At 35.8% G+C, this 21,878-nt stretch overlaps 1 non-coding gene across 1 annotated transcript; it reads right to left on the bottom strand.

Moving 5' to 3' along the window:
- Window positions 1–9,701: 9,701 nt before the first annotated feature.
- Smp_tRNA_01911_Pseudo_TTG.1.1 lies at window positions 9,702–9,773 on the bottom strand. The gene has a single exon. It is a non-coding gene (tRNA).
- Window positions 9,774–21,878: the final 12,105 nt, after the last annotated feature.

Here is a 21,878-nt window from a genome sequence, read left to right as displayed (position 1 = left end):
TCCTGACTCATATGTAAGTAAGGTAGTAGAATGATAAATATTAACTAAATGAGATGTCTGACTATTATCATTCTATTATTTTTATATACCTTTCAACCATCTAGTTAGATAAAGATTATCCATATTATTACACCTTATTTTTCATCGTGTTGATTTAATCTTTCGCTATGCTGATATATATATTACATACTTAAGCATGTTACCGTGATGAAGGAGCATGGGTCGCCCACCAGCTGATGTATATATATATATATATGATGGCGACTTGGATCGATACACGTCCATACCATATCTTGTTTTGTCTTCTACTAACCGATTACGAACTATTCTAATAACTTCGTGGATTGATTGAAGTTAAACATAAACACCATTGGATGCCGGCTCAGTGGTCGATCGGTTAAGTGCTAGAGCGCGAAACTGGCAGACCCTGGGTTCGAAGCTTGTGAGTGCGGGATCGTGGATGCGCACTGCTGAGGAGTCCCACAATAGGACGAAACAGCCATCCAGTGTTTCCAGGTTTTCTATGATTGTCTAGCTTCAATCGACTCATGATTTCAACTATAAAAAAAAACAAGTATATGACCCATTCTTCTTCAATACTAAATATTGTGTCTGAAAAGAAATGCCAAATATGAAAAGTTCATTTCATATATATTTACCTTTGTTTTTAAATTCCTTCATTTTTAACTAAGATTTAAATCTGATAACTAGAATTAATCACAATATAAAACTAATGTTACTTTTGAAAGAAATTTTTTTATTATTTTATAAACGTATGATTATAGAAAACAGGATTGTACAATGTAACATTGATGACATTGATAGATGTATATCACTAACCCGTATTACCTAGACTACTAACTCTTGTCAACTATGAAATATAGTATGAAAATTCTTTTATCCTTTTTAATATTCTCTTTATACAAATGAAGATTTATTATGACAGTTAATCTTGTTTAATAGTGAACCTGATACATTTTGTCTGATCTATGTTTACAGAATTTATCATTTTCTAAAACTATTTGCTCTATAATATAAGATCATAATGGATATAAACAAAATCTTATGAAGGCTGGGTAAGATAAAATGATTTTTTATCAGAAGGGGTTTTTGTGGAGATTTAGTATTTTCATAGTTGAAAGCGTGAGTCAATTGAAGCTAGACCACCATTGAAAACCTGGGAGCACTGGATGGCCGTTTCGTCCTATTACGGGAATCCTCAGCAGTGCGCATTCACGATCACGCACCCGCGAGGTTCGAACCGAGGACCTACCGGTCTCGAACCAGAGCCAGACCACTGAGCCGGCATCCAACGGTGTTAATGTCTAACTTCAACTATGAAAATGATTTTTACTATTTTCATAGATATTAGACCATCCTAGTATGAGACTCCTTAATAGTTCCTATTCATAACTCTATGTCCGAGAATAGGATCCAGGACCTTTGGTCTTGCACGCGAACGTTCAAACTAGACAACTGAGCAGAGATTTAACTACGTTAATGCTTAACTTGAATCAATTCATGATATTACGCCATCATTATGATTTTTGTGAAAATGATTTTCATAACAAACGAATATCAGGTGAGGAAATATTAGAATTTATGTAAAACACTAATTTAGATGTTTCATTCACATAATTCCCTTTATTATCTTAAAGAAAGCAAAAAGAAAGATTGGTGCGGAATAATTTGAATTCATTTTATTTCTTTAGGTTCTCATCAGATGCTTATGACCTGTAGTATTTAAAATCAACGTTATTATAAATATAGACATACTTATAAATATGAGGGTGATTACAGATGAACTAAACAGTAAAAAACGCCTTATGAAACAGCTATCGTTTTCCCGAAGATAATGAGCATCCTGTTTTATTTCTAGATTCATTAAGCCTTAGTCATACATTAAGAGAAAAACAATAACCGTGTAGACAAATAAAATTCGTTCAAATTCTTCTTCTGACAACTCCGCCTGTAGCTCTTCTAGTGCTACTGTCGGTCCCAAGCCCAGGGAAAAGGGTTCTGCATGAGGTTGATCACTCCATCGAATAGAAAAAATCTTACTAAAAACACGCTAACCAGATAAAACAAATTAAACCATATAAACTCTGCCCTGGGAATTGAAGGATGAATTATAACGTCTCAGAATGAAAGCCGAGATTCTTCGGAAGTCACAACACCGATGACCCTTCTAACAGCCACAGCAACAATTTTTATAAATATATGGAACGTCCGGACAATGTGGAAGATCGAGAAAACCAGTCCAATAGCAACAGAAATGAGTAGATACAAAGTGACTGTCCTCGGAATCAGCGGAGCCTATTAAACCCAAACTGGCCACCTAGTTGTGACTAAGATGAAACTGAGGCTAAAGAAACTCTGGACAAGTTGGGAAACAGCATTACGTAGGTTCAATATAGACTTCCTCCGACAGACTGACAAGCTCAACCAATTCAAGATAACTCTCAGCAACAGGTTCCAAGCCTTACACGGTCTACTGAAAGAACAAGAATCTATTATGGAACACAACTGGAAAGGGATCAAAGAAGCACTAAATTCAACGTGTCAGGATATTCTGGGTCGCAAGAAACATCATCATAAGGAACGGACCTCTATGGAAACCCTGGACAAGATTGAGGAAAGGAATATCAAGAAGACAGCAATGATTAACATCCGAACAAGTACACAGAAAGTCAAGGCACATACAGAGTACGCAGAATTTAATGGGAAAGTGAAGAAGGGCATTAAATCCGACAAGCAGGAATACATGGAAGAACTAGAAACGACGCCAGAAAAAGCTGCAAGAGAAGGGACTATGAAACAACTATATGACACATCGAAGAAACTAGCAGGGAGATATAGTAAACCGTAGAGACCAGTCAGGGAAAAATAGGGAAGACAATCACAGAGATTCAAGAACAGAAGGAAATATGGGTGGAACACTTCGAGGAACTCTTAAACAAACCGACTCCAATGAACCCACATGATATCGAAGCAGCATCTACAGACCTTCGTATACATGTCACTCCACCAATAACAGAACAAATCGAAATGGCCATCAGACAAATCAAGAATGGGTAAGCATCAGGACCTGACAGTATACCAGCTGAAGCATGGACGTCAGACATAGCATTAACTACATACAGGCTGCACACTCTTTTCAGGAATATTTGGGAGGAAGAACAAGTGCCGACAAACATACTGGAAAGAAGGACACTTCATCAAGATATCAAGGAAAGGTGATCTGAGCAACATCGAGATTAAGAAGCTGGATTCCGTAAGGATCGTTCGTGCACAGACCGAATCGCCACAATACCGATCATCGTTGAACAATGAATTGAGTAAAACTAGTCAATATACATCAACTTCATTGACTATGAGAAGGTGTTTGACAGTGTGTATAGGAGAATATTATGGAAATGTTCTTCAACACAATGGAGTTCCTGAGAAGATTGTCATCATTATCCAAAACTCATACGATGGACTACAGTGCAAAGTGGTGCATGGAGGATAGCTGACAGATGCATTTTAAAAGAAGATCGAAATCACACAAGGCTGTCGACTCTCCTCCTTCCTCTTTCTTCTGATGACTGACTAGATTATGAAGACCTCGACATATGAGGGAAAGCACGGAATACAATGTACATCTCAAAATCAATTGGAAGATTTGGACTGCGCTGATGACCTGACTCTTCAATCTCATACACACGAACAAATATGAATGAAGATAACTAGTGTAGCTGTAGCCTCTACATCAATAGGTCTCAACATATACAAGGAAAAGCAACATCCTCAAATACAACACGGAGAACATCATCCCAATCACACTTGATGAAGAAACTCTGGAAGAGGTGGAAACACTCACGTACCTGGGAAGCATCATTTATAAACAAGGAGGATCGGATGCAGATGTGAAGGTGAGGATTGACAAAGCAAAGGCAGCATTTCTTCAATTGAAGGACAAGTGGAACTCAAAACAACTGTCAACTAATTTCAAAGTGAGAATCTTCAATACGAATGTCAAGACAGTCCTACTGTATGAAGCTGAAGTGTGGAGAATTACCACAACCATCATCAACAATGTATAAGTATTTATAAACAATTGTGTGTGTGAGATACTCTTGACCGGATCTCATCAGCAACAGCTGACTGTGGGGGAGAACAAACCAGCTTCCAACTGGAGAGGAAACTAGAAAATACGTTGGAAGTGGATAGGACACATATTGAGGAAATCATCAAACTGCATCACGAGGTGAGTGCTGATTTGTAATGCTGAAAGGAAGAGGAAAATAGGAAGACCAAAGAACACATTACGTCGGGAAATAGAAGCAGATATGAAAAGGATGAATGAATAACAAGTGGAAAGAACTGGAAGGGATTTCCCAGGACAGGGTTGGACGGAGAATGCTAGTGTTGGCCTATGCTCCTTCTCTTCGATGGTTAACAAGCGTAATTAAGTAGATCTTCTTCTCATTACTTCTTCTTACTATCTTTCCAGCTTTACTGAATTGTTATTCCTAACTGACTTATTCCTGATTCCGTGTTCTTTCTAATTATACTTCATATGAATAACATTTTATCACACCACTATTTTAGGTAACCTTTTTTTCAAAATGATCGGTCTTTATCTAACCTAATTAATATTCTTGGTCAATATTCGAAGTCTTAAGAACAAAATTTTCAGTTTCCTCATAACACTAAAACTACATCTGCTTCATTTTCAAATTACTGTATTCATCATCAGTTTTTTACTGCTTCTATATTTAAAATCATTTTGTCTGGTAGGTCATTACCGAGTTGAAAATTACTTTATTGCTTAAGTAAAGTAAGTCACGTCGGTGTAAAACAATGATCAAAATCTAATTAAGAAAATATATATTATAAGGGCTGCTAAACGTACGAAATGAGTCATTTGACTTTAAGGAAAGAATTCAGTAGTGATAAAAGCACATAAAGTGAATGAGACTGGAAATAATATTATCACAAATTAGTTTGTTGGTCTCCAAGTCTTTAATTTCTATATTTCACCAGTTTTGGGCTAGCTATATGAAATGAAGTTATCTAAACCAGTCTGTATGATTATGTCTTGAATATTAAAATGGTATTTCATTATTCTTGCTCCATCCCTCTTTCAGAGTGAAAACCTCATAATAGTATTTTTAAGAGTTTGAAAATTCCCATTATTTTTGTTAATGGATTCAATTGACCACTCTCTAATGACGAATGCTTATTTCGATGAGTGGATCACCTCGATATTGCCATTCACTGTAGGTAGCAATGGAAATTAAGATAAGCATCTCATCCTATTTGGGACTCGTCATCGGGATGTACTTGCATCCTAGTCTCGATGTTTACACCAAGATTCAAATATAGTATAATTTCTTTCAAACCCTAGCCTCCTGTAGACATATATTTTCCATATAACTATATATACGAATGTACAGCTTAAGTAAATGATTTCGTCGAAAAGAAATTTTTCTTCGCTGAATTCTCTTTGTCTTAAGAAGTTATTGATTGGTGATAATGGTTTCGGATACACAATACAAGATTATGTTTAAAAAGACGGTGTATTGTTTGTTGAATGATCATGACTGAGAAAACAATTATGTAGTAATAGGTAAAGTGTCATACATTTTATTGCTAGACGACAAAACGTTCACCCTCAAAAATCAATAAGATCGTTGTAAATTGTAGGCATTTTGTTGCATGAATTATACTGCAAAATCTTGCCCACCTTATTCACATCTGTAGAACCAGTTGAATGTCACTGAGTCTTAACCAAATCATCCGGTAGTTAGGTCACTGAATGTCAAACAATTCATCGATCCCCATCAGTGTCAAGGACAACCAACGCACACTACTTAATCGTACGTCATGGACCGGACCATGAGGTGGTGTTCACACTATCTTATCCGTACTCATTATTACTAATATATTTCCGTAATAACTTCCTTTGTGTTATATGGTTTTCAAAGCAGCCATAGTACCTTGATACAACGTAAAGATAATCCACGTTAGGTGCTGATCGCGAAGTGTCACTCCGAAGTTAGCTGGTTCGTCACACTATTCCTATCTATCTCGAGTAGCCCCCTCCCCAGTTAATCGAAATAGACCACCTGCTTAATGATCTACACATTCACATGTAACGATGTCTTGGACAATCACTGGCAAATCAGACCAAAGTCATTGAATTAATTTCTTCATTAGACTCAGATAGTTGACTCTCAAGTGGCTTAACTATGAAAATATCATACAAAAAGGGTTTTGAGGAGATTTCAATAATTTTATAGTTGAAATCATGAGTCAATTCGGGCTAGACTACCATGGAAAACCTGGAATAATCATATGCTCACTAGAGACTGGCTTCAAGAGATATTTCCTGAAGTTCTAATGAGAAGTAGTGACCAGTGGAGTTCAACCAGGTCTGTTGTGAGATAGTAACTCACTGAAGACATTGGTAGATGTGTCGCTCAATTTCATGGATTGTTTGAAGTTTGACATTAACATCGTTGGATGCCGGCCCGCTCAGTGGTCTATCGGTTAAGTGTTCGCGCAGTTGGCTATCGAAGTTGCCCCTACTATCCAGCAGCACCGCAAGGAGGCCTTGGGTCGGATTTTGCCACATTGATTGCCACAAAACAAGATCATATAGTCATTCGTTATACTCACTAACAATCATTCCAAACACATACAAATGTTGCACGATTACTTTTACAAATTATACTTCTAGACATTTAAACAACATTTGATGTCATAAACAACTCATCATATGATAAACATACAGTTTGATGAAATGCAAAATCTTATGACCCAATAATTAGATTGTAAGATTTCTAACACACATATATTTGATAAATTTCCTTTTCAGTTTATCTTGTCTACATTTATCTATAAAATGGTAAACGAGAATGCATTTTAATCCGAATCGACCATTGTTTCCTATTAAATTTTTATTTGCTGGAAGGTAGTTTGTACTGATGATGTTGTTCAGAAGGACAATAAAAGCTCACTCCATCGATTTAGGCATTGGTTAACTATTGTTTATAAATGTACTGCTGTAGTTTGTAGACTCATTTTAAATGACCTCTCTCTTAATCTTGTGATGTTTAATTATTTCTAGCGGATGATACAGTCTGTTTATTTTCATTTATCGGTGAATTTATGAGTAAGTTGGTTACTATGTAATATTGCTTTAAGTTTCTGAAGCTCATCTGGCATATGATATTTAGTTTATCTTCTTTCGTTGTTGTGTTGCATAATATTGACTGGAGTGATTATGTGGGTTACACCTCCTATTCCTGGAAGACTTAATAATCTGACCGTGTTCTTTGATGTATTTTTCATTTAAATTAGGATAAGTTGTTTGTCGATTTTGTAATTAATAATAGTTGTTACAAGCAATCCTTAGTGAAATCTTGTGATCAATCTTTTTTTGGAAATAGATTCATGAAGTATTACTTTTCATTAGTCACTTTAGTGCGGGGTGCTGAAATGTGTTTTTAACTTTGAAAATAAATTCATTTTCAGTCACATGGTTATTACTTTCGTAGTTGACATTCTGATTATTGATCAGAAGGGGTTTTGTAGAGAATTTAGTATTTTCATGGTTGAAGTCATGAGTCAATTGAAGCTAGACCACCGTGGAAAACCTAGAAGCACTGGACGACCGTTTCGTCCTATTATGGGACTCCTCAGCAGTGAGCATCCACGATCTCACATTCGCGAGATTCGAATCCAGGACCTATCAGTCTCACGCCAGAGCACTTAACCGATCGACCACTGAGCCGGCATCCAACGGTGTTATTATAAGTTGGGTTCTCATATAATTGAGTTACAAAATTTTTCATAAATAATTTTAATGATCAGTAGACTTAAGAATAATAGTTTACTACTTACTTCTATTTCCGTTTCTATCTCTTACTTGAATATTTTTACATTTCCTAATATTTACATAATTCTCTTACATAAATTTCATCTTTCAAGTTCAATCCATCTAATTTCAAACAAACTTGTACTTTTAATTCAGTTTGTTTGTTTCCACACTTTTGGATTGGATATTTTAAATCAGTTGAACTAGCAGTAAATAAAAATTTTAATATTAATTGGAAACAATGAACTATTCTAAGCAAAGATCGATAGTGGCTAGCAGTGGAATTCAGGACGCGCTTTGCGTCCTATTTGGGACTTGTCAGCTGGATGTACCTGCATCTCACAGAGTTGATGTTCGCTCTGGGACTCGAACTAAGTATATTTCGCTTCAAACGCCATCGCGTTATAGGACGAAACGCGCGTCCTGGATTCCGCTGTTAGCCACTATCCATCTTTGCTTATAATACTTGTGAATTGATGCTATATCGAGGCAATACGTACAGCATTCACAAATGCCAATAAGAGACTGACCAGTTGCAGTCCTAAACATCAATGGGAAGATTCAAACAAACAATACAAAATGAATCTAACAATATATTCTGACTGATAATACATTCACATTTACCTTTTTATAAATAAATATAGACAAGAGAAACTGAAAAAGAAATCAGAAGGGGTTTTGTGGAAATTTAGTATTTTCAAAGTTAAAAGCGTGAGTCAATTGAAGCTAGACGACCAAGAAAAACCTGGAAGCACTGGACGGCCGTTTCGTCCTATCACGGGACTCTTCAGCAGTGCGCATCCACGATCCCTCACTCGCGAGATTTGAACCCAGGACCTACCAGTCTCGAACCAGAGCACTTAACCGATAGACCACTGAGCCCGCATCCAAGGAGTCCCACAATAGAACGAAACGGCCGTCCAGTGCTTCCAGGTTTTCGATGGTTGTCTAGCTTCCATTGACTTACGCTTTCAACTATGAAAAAGAAATCTATTCAATATCTGTGTTAGGAATATTACAATCTGATTGTTGGGTCATAAGATTTTGCATTTCATCAAACTGTATGTTTATCATATGATGAGTTGTTTATGACATCAAATGTTGTTTAAATGTCTAGAAGTATAATTTGTAAAAGTAATCGTGCAACATTTGTATGTGTTTGGAATGTTTGTTAGTGAGTATAACGAATGATTATATGATCTTGTTTTGTGGCAATTAATGTAAATCAACAGCTTCATGATGATTTGCATCGCTTTTTTGACCTATATACATAATGATCAAAGCTATCATGTTGATGGAAGTTTCTGATTAGTCAAAATTCTTCCTTTTGAGAAAGCATCAGTTTAATTGTAGTTACTCGATCGTTCTGCTGCTAAATATAAAGCTAAACGGAACCCTTGTCACATGGCAATTTCATATTAATTCCTTCCATCTATGAATAGTTATTTTCCTTGGCTAGTATATATATACCTTAACCGTAGTATCCTCACACTTTTCAACTCATTTTATTTATTGACATCTATAGTGCTACATGATTAACTCAGCTATGGGTGGTTTTTCCTGATCATATCGTAGTTTAAAATATAGATTTACAACATAAAGCTAATTAAATTCATTTAGTATTGTTTGTTTGAATCTTCCCATCGATGTGTTAGGACTGCAACTGGTCAGTCTCTTATTGACCATATGTGCATACTGAGCGTATTGCTTCGACATAGCCTTAATTCACAAGCATAGTAAGCAAAGATGGATGGTGGCTAGCAGTGGAATTCAGGATGCGCGTTTCGTCCTATTTGGGACTTGTCAGCTGGATGTACCTGAATCTCAGAGTTGATGTTCACTCTGGGACTCGAACCCAGTACCTTTCAATTCAAACGCCATCGCGTTATCCACTCGGCCACTGAATCCTGATAGCCACTTTCTAATTATTTTATTTCACATCTCGGTCAATTTATCATGAGATTATTCACAGTATCTATTTCTTATTATTTATAAAAAATGTTCACAGTTGCAAGCGTCAATTGACTCACGCCTGCGACTATGAAAATACTAAATCTCAACAAAACCCCTTCTGATAATTTATAAAAACCTTTGTAGTTATGCCATATTGTATGTGATGATTTATATGTTTCACGTGATTAGAGTTTATGGGTAAGTAAGAACACAACCAAAAATGACCCAGGTTTTATTTGATACAATTACAAACTGTGGATAGAAGCCCATAAAAATGTACAAAAATTGTTCATATTCATTGAATAGGTTAAATAAGGTCACGCACAAAAAATTGTGAATAAATATCAGAAGGGGTTTTTTGTGGATATCAAATTTTCTCATTCAATTAACAATCAACTTTTGACTTTGTAGATACATCAACGAAGAGGATGCAAGAATGAACAGTTTTCAATGTGTTTTTTTTTCATTGTACTTTAGAATGATCTAGGTTTAAGGTCACTAAGTTAGGGAAACTTCTATACACGTCTAAACCGAAATAAAACTTTATCAAAATTATTTGTATCCACCATCTTCTAACCCCGTATATAAATATATCAAAAAAATCAAAATATGTTTGGAAATGGAAACATATCTGAAATGAGACATTCATTACCGCTAAAATCGATTGTAGATGGCGTTATATTACGAACAGATTACAACTGAAACTACTGATTAAATTCATTTAGTATTGTTTCTTTGAATTTTCCCATTGACGGCAACTGGTCAGTCTCTTATTGGCATATGTGAATACTGTGCGTATTACCTCGATATTGCCTTAATTCATATGCATTATAAGCAAAGATGGATATTGGCTAGTAATGGAATCCAGGACGCGCGTTTGGAAACTATTGATTAGTTTTGTTACTACCAGAACATATAATCCATTTTAAACAACTGACAGAAATAAGTGATATGATTTTAATAGCTAGTTAATAAGAAAAAGAGAATTCAACGAAGAAAATTTTATTTTCGACGAAATCATTTACTTAAGCTGTACATTCGTATATATAGTTATATGGAGAATATATGAGTACAGGAGGCTAGGAAAGATTGCATTATAAATTGATTTGACAATAAATAACAAATGAGATTACGTACTAATCATTGGGTAAGGAAGGAAGTACGTAACCTCATTTGTCATTTATTGTCGTCAATTGACTAATGATTTCAACTATGAAAATACTAAATTCTCCACAAAACCCCTTCTGATCTATAATCACATACTCTTTAGTGACTGACTTCAAGAGATATTTCCTTGTGTTCTAGTGGGAAGTAGTGATCAGTGGAGTTCTATCAAGTCTGTTGTAGAGATATCAACTCACTGAAGACAATTGGTGGACGGTTGCTCAAAATCGTGGATTGGTTGAAGTTAGACATTAACACCGTTAGATGCCGGGCCGCTCAGTGGTCTATCGGTTAAGTGCTCTCGCGCGAGACTGGTAGGTCCTGTGTTCGAATCTCACTAGTGCGGGATCGTGGATGCGCACTGCTGAGGAGTCCCATAATAGAACGAAACGGCCGTTCAGTGCTTCCAGGTTTTCGATGGTTGTCTAGCTTCAATTGGCTCATGATTTGAACTATGAAAATACTAAATTCTCCACAAAACCCCCTTCTGATTTATTGTCGAATCAATTTATAATGCAATCTTTCCTAGCCTCCTGTACTCATATATTCTCCATATAACTATATATACGAATGTACAGCTTAAGTAAATGATTTCGTCGAAAATAAAATTTTCTTCGTTGAATTCTCTTTTTCTTATTCAATGACATCATGAGTTATTTTAATTATCTGAAGAGCTGCAAAGCTAGTTAATAATTGATCGATAAAAATCTATGTATATTTCCTAGTTACAGTTCGTAATTTATAGATATCTATGATTGGGCACTTTGCGAAATGGTTTGCAACTAGTCCCAGTTACTTTGATGTAGTTATCACTTACCTCCTTATAAATTTGAAGTTTTTTGGGTGGATGCGTATCAAAGAGGCTCAAATTCTAGCCAACTACAATCAAGTTCAAATCCTGCTTTTCCTAGTTTTGATTTAAGTTACTAGATAGTATCAATAGCCGAATCATAAAGTATGGACTTATATTAAGCATATATACCTAAACTTGTTGAATAAATTGCAGTTAATAAATATTAAACATTGAGTTTTAAGATTATATTATTCATCTCTTTAAACCATATTTTTTATGTGTGGTCCTCTTTTATTATTGGTCTTGCTTTACTACTCCTATGAGTTGACCAAAGTCTACCAATTGAGTTGTAATCTACCCACATATTGAAATTATTCATAACTTTGATTAACCTGCCTGTTTCCATAAAGATAAAGACCATTCACGGTAAGGTCTGAACTTGGGTTACAGGTGATAACTAGCTTGCTACATACACAATGTACAAGAAACTAAGATTGTTTGAAAAATTTAAACGCAGTTCGCCGAATGTCATTATCTAAAGTGTGGAACTACGTTCTAGTCAATCATCTGTCATATCCAATGTTTTATCAGTCTACTTGTAGGAATAGTTGGACATGTATAACGTATACTCAGACTCGTGCAGGTAAGAAACTTAAAAAGTACCCCCGGATGGTTTCAACAGAAAATTAAGCCATCTGACCTTACTGACAGTGTGGTACGAAATTTCCAACTACCTTTATTGTGATCGATTAGTTGAGATACGACTCTCAGTACCAATAACTTGCTGTGACAGAGAACAAACCAACATCCAGCTGAAGAGGAAATCAGGATAGGATAGTGCAAGTGGATAGAAAATATATTGTGGAAATCATCAAACTGCTTCACGAAGCAAACCCTAACTTTGAATCCTGAACGTAAAAGGGAAAGCGGAAGACCCAAACACCCATTATGTCAGGAACCGGGGAAAGATATCAAAGAATGAATATCACTTGGATACAAATTTAAAGGAGAATCTAGGACGGAGTTTGTTGTAGAATCCTAGTCAGCGGCCTATGCACCCATGAGAGGTAACAGGTGGAAGCAAACAAGTGAGCAATTGAGATGGGAATAAAATCCCCTAAAACTTGTCAAGTATTGTTTAATAGTTGGGATATTTAAGCTTCATTTTTGCAAAAAAAATTCTGTCACTTATGCCATAAACATTTACTGATAAATTAAAAGATAAACGGAACCTGGTCACATGGTAATTTCATATCAATTCCTTCCATCTATGAATAGTTATTTTCCTTGGCTAGTATACTCAGTACCTTGGTGATTACACCGACTGCCTTTTAACATGTAAGCTCGAACGTCTATCGATCTACTACAGTCTAAACAATAGGGTAGAACAAATAGACCTCATCCGTGTATTGTCAGATTATCGTCATATTATTTATTATTAGGAAAAATCGACTATTGAAATTTCATAATTTCATCATCTTTGTTTTGATTGGTTGATTCATAAAGTACAACGCCTACACAATATTCATTTCGACGTATCAAATGTATGATATTGGGAAATATATATTCTGACTGGATGCGTCATCCCACGCCTGTTAACTACAGGAGAATGACGAAATTGATTCCGCGCTTTTTCTTATCGGAATAGACCAATGTGTTAGTCCAACTAGAAATTTATAAAAATTAATAAAAGAAAACAATTTGGTAATAAAGACGCAATTTATGTACACAGCAGTTTCTTACATAGGGTACATTATTGACTATGGTTATTGTTTTTTCAAGCTTGACCAACTATGATAAATACTAAATCTCCACAAAACCCCTTCTATAATTAATATAATCATATGCTCACTAGTGACTTCGAGAAGTATATCTAGGAGCTCTAGTGAGAAGCAGTGACCAGTGGAGTTCAAAACTACGTCTGTTGTGAGATAGGAACTCACTGAAGACAATTGGTGAATGGTTGCTCAACTTCGTGGATCAGTTGAAGTTAGACATTAACACCGTTGGATGCCAGCTCAGTGGTCTATCGGTTAAGGGCTTCGGCTCGAGACTGGTAGGTCCTGTGTTCGAATCTCGCGAGAGTGGGTTCGTGGATGCGCACTGCTGAGGATTCTCATAATAGAACGAAACGGCCGTCCAGTGTTTCCAAGTTTTCCATGGTGGTCTAGCTTCAATTGACTCACGCTTTCAACTATGAAAAATACTAAATCTCTACAAAACCCCTTCTATAATAAATAAATAAATGTAGTGAATGTCTTAAAAGCGAAACAACTATCTATAAACATATAATATCAATAGTTCCAGGCAAGCCCTAACTTGGAATCCGGAAGGGAAGCGGAAAAGAGGAAGGCCAAAGAACACACTACGTCGCGAAATAGAAGCAGATATGGAAAGGATGAGTAATAACTGGAAAGAATTGCCCATGGTAGGGTTGGATGGAGGATGCTGGTGTGCGGCCTATGCTCCTACAAGAAGGGTAAAAGGTGTAAGTAAGTAAGTACTTATAAAGTAGGACTTCAAACTCAATATTAAACACCTGGACTTGTTTAATAAAAAGTAGGAGTTCGGAAAATTCTAGGCGACGTTTCTAATATTGTTTTATTTGTTTCATTGGCATTATACTTCTTCAAAACCTAATAATTTCCACTGGCATAATAGTCAAATGGGATATTTTTAATGAGATATTTTTAAATTGGTTAACAGAGTTTCCTGTTTAATCGTAGTATTTGTAAGTTGTTTTCATGGAGAAATATGCCAATTAGATTTGAGGTAGCGGACAATTGATCTTCGCAACAACCTACTGTGGGAGAGAACAAGCCAGATTTCATCCATTGGAGGAAGAAAACAAGAAGAAGCACTGGAAGTGGATAGGGTACATATTGAGGAACTCATCCAACTGCGTCACAAGGCAAGTCCTCACATTGGATCCTGAAGGTTAAAGGAGAAGAGGAAGACCAAAGAACACATTACGCCGAGAAATGGAGACAGACATGAGAAGAATGAACAAAAACTGAATAGAACTAGGAATGAAGGCTGAGGATAGAGTGGGTTGGAGAATTCTGGTTGGCAGCCTATGCTCCATTGGGAGTAACAGGCGTAAGTAAGTAAGTAAGTAACAATTGATCTTCGCGTGGAGTTTAAAATGCAATGACAAATTGCTTGTATCTGATCAAAAGTTAGGCAAATACTACAAATATCTAATTATTAAAGTCGTTCAAATTGGTAAAGATGAATAAACTAATGATTGAGAATCATTATTTACAAGTTTTTCCGATAGTTTTGTAATATTTCAGATCAAAGAATTGGCTACATTAGTATTCATCCACAAGCAACTACAAACTATATGTCAACTCGATTTCTTAACATCATTCTAACCCTAACTGTAATTTCTGAGCCTAAAGCAAACGGTCAAGCCTGAGGAATGTTTCAATCATAGTAAGGTTTTCTTTAGTCATTCGGAATAGTGTCTGAAACTCTATAAACAATTCGCGTCTTAACTTCATTAGTAATGGAATTATTCCTCTGAAACTGAACTAAAAAGCATGTTTGCAATTATTAATATCTCCACTTGTGTAGAATGTGTGGTGGATCCCAGCAAAAGAGCCTACTCAAGATATAACAATACTCAAATTTACCAATAATATACCAAAAAGAATTAACACTACAAACTTAAGCGCATGTCTATGAGTAACACAAAAGGTAACAAATTACAGTTAAAATATAAAAAGGTATATTGAGCAACAAAATGGTAACAGTGTTATGAAATGAATGTCACTTGTAAGCTGCTCTCTGAGATAACAACCACAAATACGTTCACTTGATTAACAAAGGTTCATCTGCACGTGGTGGCACCAACAACAAAATGAAGAAGTTTAAATCCGGTAGTATTATTTATTAATGATCTGGGCCAAAGCTCCAACATAGTGTAGGAAGGCTTAAAATGATGCTATAATACCATTATAATCTTCAATCAAACGCCGTAGCTAATAAAGCAGAAGAATGGACGGCGGAGATAGCGTTTGCATTTTAAGAACCGCGGTAGTGTATTGTATATTAGATATAACCAAACGAATATATTCGTTTATTTACCATTGATGCAGAGAAACAATAGATATTGAATATAAATGTGGTCACATATATAATGTGACCAATGGGAAAAATACGTGATCTTTATTTTGTTGTTACAAAAAAATCACTGAATATACATGTTACGATAAATGTAATGTATATCCTATACAATTCAACTAATTAGCTTTCTATTATACACCAACATGCATATGTTCCGCATCTCCAGCGTTACGAAAACTCAGTCGATTGATGAAATTACCATAGAGAATAATAGAAAAATAAACGGGTCATATTGCTCAGAGTACAATAAATGAAATCATGACTGAATAGATTCCAGAAGACAGATCCACTACTCATCTAGCCATTATATGAATATATATTAGTATAAAGAAACCAATGATAAGAGATACAGCATAAAGATCATAAAAACAACTCGTCTGTATTCACTTCTGCCCATTGAGGGAGGTTTACTAATGCATCAATCACAGACATTAGTATAAAAGCAGCAAAGAAAACGGCTTAGATTCATAGACAGTTTAAAATTGAATAAAGAATTGTCATCAGGAAAATAAGCGTGTCACATGTATAATACCTACTTTGGATATCAAAGTCATCCACCTACACTAATTATTTCGCATCATTTCAATATTTTGTTTTGTCAGATGATCATATGCTTAACAATCTTGACTAGATTATTGAGTAAACAAAGAGGAACGTATGAATTTTATCTTGTTGTCATTTTATAGACTGTATAACCTTCAAAACTCAACATATATGTGTTTCATATGTATTCTGATCATTCACACGGTGTTGTTAGTGGTAATCAAGTGATCAGCAGTAGATTAAAGAAGAAAAATAACATGGCAAAAATTATACCATACAGTTAGGTCTTAATTCAGTTGACAGTAAGCGACTTACAAAATACATCATGTCAGCTTAGTTCTTATCATGTTATTTTAGAGCAAATTGTCAAACTGAATTGTTATTACAGTTTAAGTCACGTACATAACTTATCTAGACCAACAACAGAAACCTGGAAGCACTGAATGAACGTTTTATTCTATTATGGGACACCTTGACAGTGTATAACCACAGCCCTGAATTCGGACATCAAACTTAGGTGGTTTAGCAAAGATTAATTTGTTGTTTAACCTGTGAAACTTCCTCAATCTCCACAAATACATATTTACTAATAAACTGTTTGAAACAAACATTGTCGTGCTTTCTTTCTTTAAGTTTGTGGAGGAACTCAATTGCATATTATTCTTCTGATAAAGTTTTATCTACAAGTAGGTCATTATTATAAAAAAAACCTATTCTACTAGAAAGCTGTCTTGTTTTCTAATCTTGTAGATGGCGTCGAGTCGCATTTGACTATGATTACCACTACAATAAGATTACGCGCCCAAAAACGACTTGGTTCCCTCGATAACTCGCAAACCAGAAGACTGTAAGTGGTCCAGATAGAGTATATTTACTGGCAATCCCGTGGTATCGAATAAATACCGAGACGTGCCAACGATTACAGGCAATAAGAGCAGAGCGTAGGAAAGTTCGAACCAACAAGATGGATAGCGGAACGAGAAGTGACTTTGATACAGTTAAACAACAACGAGTACGGTAAAACAATCATTGGTACAATTGGTTATAATAATAATTGTTTCCATCATTCCAATCGTGTTCTCCTCGAGAAAAGCAGGTCACTACAATCTTAATTCATTGCTGGTTTAAATGAGTAGCCCATTTTGTAATCAACCATCTGTCGACTAGATCGTATCGTTACATTTCGTATATCGACCATCTTTGTATGTATATATTTTAACAAATAGACCACGTTCATTCATTAAAAATCTCTTAAACCATAACATCAACAAAGGTCACTGATGTACAAATCTCAGATTTTTTTGAATAACCGCTGGGATATACATAAATGTATATTTGTACAGAATACTAAATATTTATTAGTCTTAAAACATCTCTAGTAATTTGAAACATTTTGGCTTAACTAAAATGAGATAATAAAACCTAACGGGGGGCTAATAATTCTTCCATGAAGTTTTACAAGGCTGATTAAAAAAAAATATTCAGTTTATTGTATTTCATGCTAATAAAGGCAACCATTGTAGTTATTATTATCAGAAGGGGTTTTAGTATTTTCATAGTTGAAAGCGTGAGTCAATTGAAGCTAGACCACCAGGGAAAACCTGGAAGACGATTGGTGAACGGTTGCTCAACCTCGTGGATTGGCTGGAGTTAGATACAAACACCATCGGGTGCCTGCTCAGTGGTCTGTCGGTTAAGTGCTCTGGGGCGAGACTGGTAGGTCCTGAGTTCGAATCTCGCGAGGCGAGGTCGTGGATGCGCATTGTAATTATATTTCTCTGAAAATAAACCCCAAATTTAATACTAGGTGTAACTGAAATACAAAAAAATTGTAACCATCAACTGTGGTTTAGTGAGCTGTTAATAACGTAACAACTGTTCAAGTACATTCAATATATTTACAGTAATAATTATGGCGAAATACTGTGAAATCGCAAATTCTAGACAACTACAATGTAAAATTCTTCGATAAATCGTAAATAGGTTTATTAAGATGATAGGAGAAATAATTAATGTGCTAGAGAATACAATAGAAATCTTAAGAACAAAGACTATTAGTATGAACGATCGTTTTCTATAACTTCTCCATTAAACTCTAAAGTTACGAGTCCAAAATAATTGTTACTATTATTATTACTGTCATACAGTAGGGTTACTGTCGGTCTCAACCACGGATAAAGTAGGAGGGTGGAGAATGGAGCCAGCAACCTCATCCCGTAGAAATCAATCTTACCGAAACCACTAACCAGAAAAAATCATTCAGACCATTTAAACTCTTCCCTCCGAGTTGAAGAATATTTATTTAGGAGAATTATGACGCCTCATGGTGAAAATCGAGATTCTTCGAAAGTTATGAGGATTATATTTTGACAGTCAGGGCAACAATTATTAGAGATACAAAGAATGTGCGGACAATCTAGGAGACTGGGAGGACCAATCGAATAGCTACGGAAATGGGGTGATACAAATTTGTGATGCTTGGAATCAGTGAAACTCATTAGACCCAAGCTGGACAGAATAGATTAAATTTGGGAGAGGTGTTACTGTACTCTGGTTATGAGGAAGAAAATTCTCTGATAATGTCCAAAGAAGTACGTAAAGCAATTATAGTATGGGTCGACAAAGACAAACCGAAAGATAGGAATCAGGATGGTGACAGATTTGCAAATTTATGTGCATTCAACAAATTGGTTATCGGCGGCACAATATTTCCACACAAAGCTATATGGGTCTCGCCGGATCACACTACACAGACCCCGATAGATCATATTTGCATCGACCGAAAATTCCGAAAGACAATGGAAGATGTGAGAAACAGCAGAGCAGCTGACATAGCTTCAGATCATCACCCAGTTTTGTCCAAGATGAAACTGAGGCTAAAGAAACACTGGACAAGTGGGGAAACAGGATGACAGGTTCAATATGGACTTCCTCCGACATACTGACAAACTCAACCAATTCAAGATAACTCTCAACAACAGGTTCCAAGCCTTACAGGACCTACTGAAAGAACAATAATCTATTATAGAGGACAACTGGAAAGGGATCAATGAAGCATTAACTCCGTGTCAGGATACTCTGGACAGCAAGAAACATCAGCATAAGGAATGGATCTGTATGGAAACTCTGGGCAAGATTCAAGAATGGAGTAACAAGATGACAGAAATTAACAACACCCGAACAACAACAGAGAAAGTTAAGACACAAGCTGAAGCAACTGAAGTGGAGCATCAGAACTGACAAGCGGAAATTAGCAAAAGACAGTGAAGGTGAGTAAGACACACATTGCAGAAAATACCAAACTGGATCATCAGGCAAGTCCTAACTTGGAATCTTGAAGAGAAGAGGGAAGGAAGAAGACCCAATAATACACTGCATCGGGAATTGGAAGAGGACATCAAAAGAATGAACAGCAACTGGAAACAAAAGGAAAAGATTGTCGAGGACAGAGTTGAATGGATAATGTCGGTGTGCAGCCTATGCTGCTCCACAAGGACTAACAGGCGTTAATAAGTGCAGTAGAAAAATACTCAAGTTGGATAAATTCATGCTATTAAATTGAAAATGTTAAATTCCACATCTATCAGGTTTTTAATACTACTTTTTCTCAAGTATTTTACGGGAATCATGAAATTAAAATATTATGATACACTGACGATTTGCTTAAACCTCTGATCGCCTAATTATCAAATATTGCTGCAAAGTTTCATTTCATAGCGTAATATTCATCTTTTGATGGATGAGTATCTGGTCTGGTAGAATGTCGAAAGTAGCTTATGAGAGTATCTGAAAGAGAAAAATATAAGGTAAAAAGTGTTGTGGCAATTAAATAAACACACTGGGCCTACTTACATATGGTAATGAAATCAGTCATTCACAATAAATGATCGACATATACAGAAAGTTAGGACAATTTGATCACCTAAACTAGAAGTTTATATGGTAGGATTTCGACTATGTCACTCCAGATTCATTTTAACGAACTAATTGTGTTTCTTAACTGTGTGATGTACTCACGTGCTTCTATAGAAAATTACAACTTATCACAAAAACAATTAGTAAAAAGTTTGACGAGATTAAAATCTTTGGACAAACCAATCAGATTTAAGATAACACGTCTTATATTTGGGTGCGAAATTCATACATTCGGTTAAAAAGCATTTTGGCACAATAGCTAGTATTAATTCGTGTTGAATCCCGTGCGAATCCCGATTCTGATTTCTCACACTAATTTATAACCCTCTTTAGACCCTAATAGGTCGGTGAATATTCTCAAGGTCACGTTGGCATCGCTCAGCAGTCGCCCGTAAATTATAGTCTTATGCAAAATATAAACGGAAAGGCCAATGCAATTATTATGTCTTCCCTCTCGTCATTCCTTTGACAAAATGAGAGGCTATTGCAACGGCATCTCTGAGTCAAATATAATGTATGGTAATATTATTGTGTATGTATCAAGCAGTTGGGATTATCGTGACCAGTGGAGTCCAATCCGTGTTGGGTAGAGACAAGTATCTACCTCATACAATGGATGAAGGATTGTGCAAGATCATGGATCTATTGAAGTTAGACACTAAAATTGTTGGATGGCGGCCAACTCAGTGTTCTAAAGGTTGAGTGTTCGCGCACGAGACCGAAGATCCTGGGTTCGAGTCCCTTGTGCGGGATCGTAGATGTGCACTACTGAATAGTCCTATAATAGGACGAAATGGCCGTCCAGTGCTTCCATATTTACAATGGTGGTCTGGTTTAGATAGACTCATGAATTCAACTATTAAAATTACTATAACCTCTACAAATCCCCATACTGATAATATTTATTAAACGAAACTTAACATTTCAAATCAATACGATTTTCTTAGATAGTACTTTGAATCAGATTTCATTATACACATTAAAAGTTTAATGAACTGAACTCCTTTTTTAGATATGATATTTTTTCTCACGAGGCGAGATCGTGGATGCGCACTGCTGAGGAGTCCCACAATAGGACGAAACGGTCATCAAGTGCTTCCAGGTTTTTCTTGGTGGTCTAGCTTCAACTGACTCATGCTTTCAACTATGAAAATTGTCATATTTATTATCATCAGTAGTCAACTTTATGTATCTTAATTATGAAATATTTCCCACTTCTGACATCTATTGAATTAAATATTGTTTATAATCAGAAGGGGTTTTGTGGAGATTTCAGTATTTTTAATAGTTGAAATCATGAGTTCAGTGATTCCAGGTTTTCCATGGTGGTTTAACTTTAATTGACTCATGATTCCAACTATTATAAATATTAAATTCATTTATTATTGTTTGTTTGAATCTTCCCATCGATGTGTTAGGACTGCAACTGGTCAGTCTCTAATTGGCACATGTGCATACTGTGCGTATTGCCTCGATATAGCCTTAATTCACCAGTTGCAGTCCTAACACATC

Source organism: Schistosoma mansoni (genome assembly GCF_000237925.1).
Source record: "Schistosoma mansoni, WGS project CABG00000000 data, chromosome 3 unplaced supercontig 0044, strain Puerto Rico, whole genome shotgun sequence".
Lineage (NCBI taxonomy): Eukaryota > Metazoa > Platyhelminthes > Trematoda > Strigeidida > Schistosomatidae > Schistosoma > Schistosoma mansoni.
Note: the sequence above shows the minus strand (reverse complement) of the source record. Positions and strands in the feature narration are given on the sequence as shown.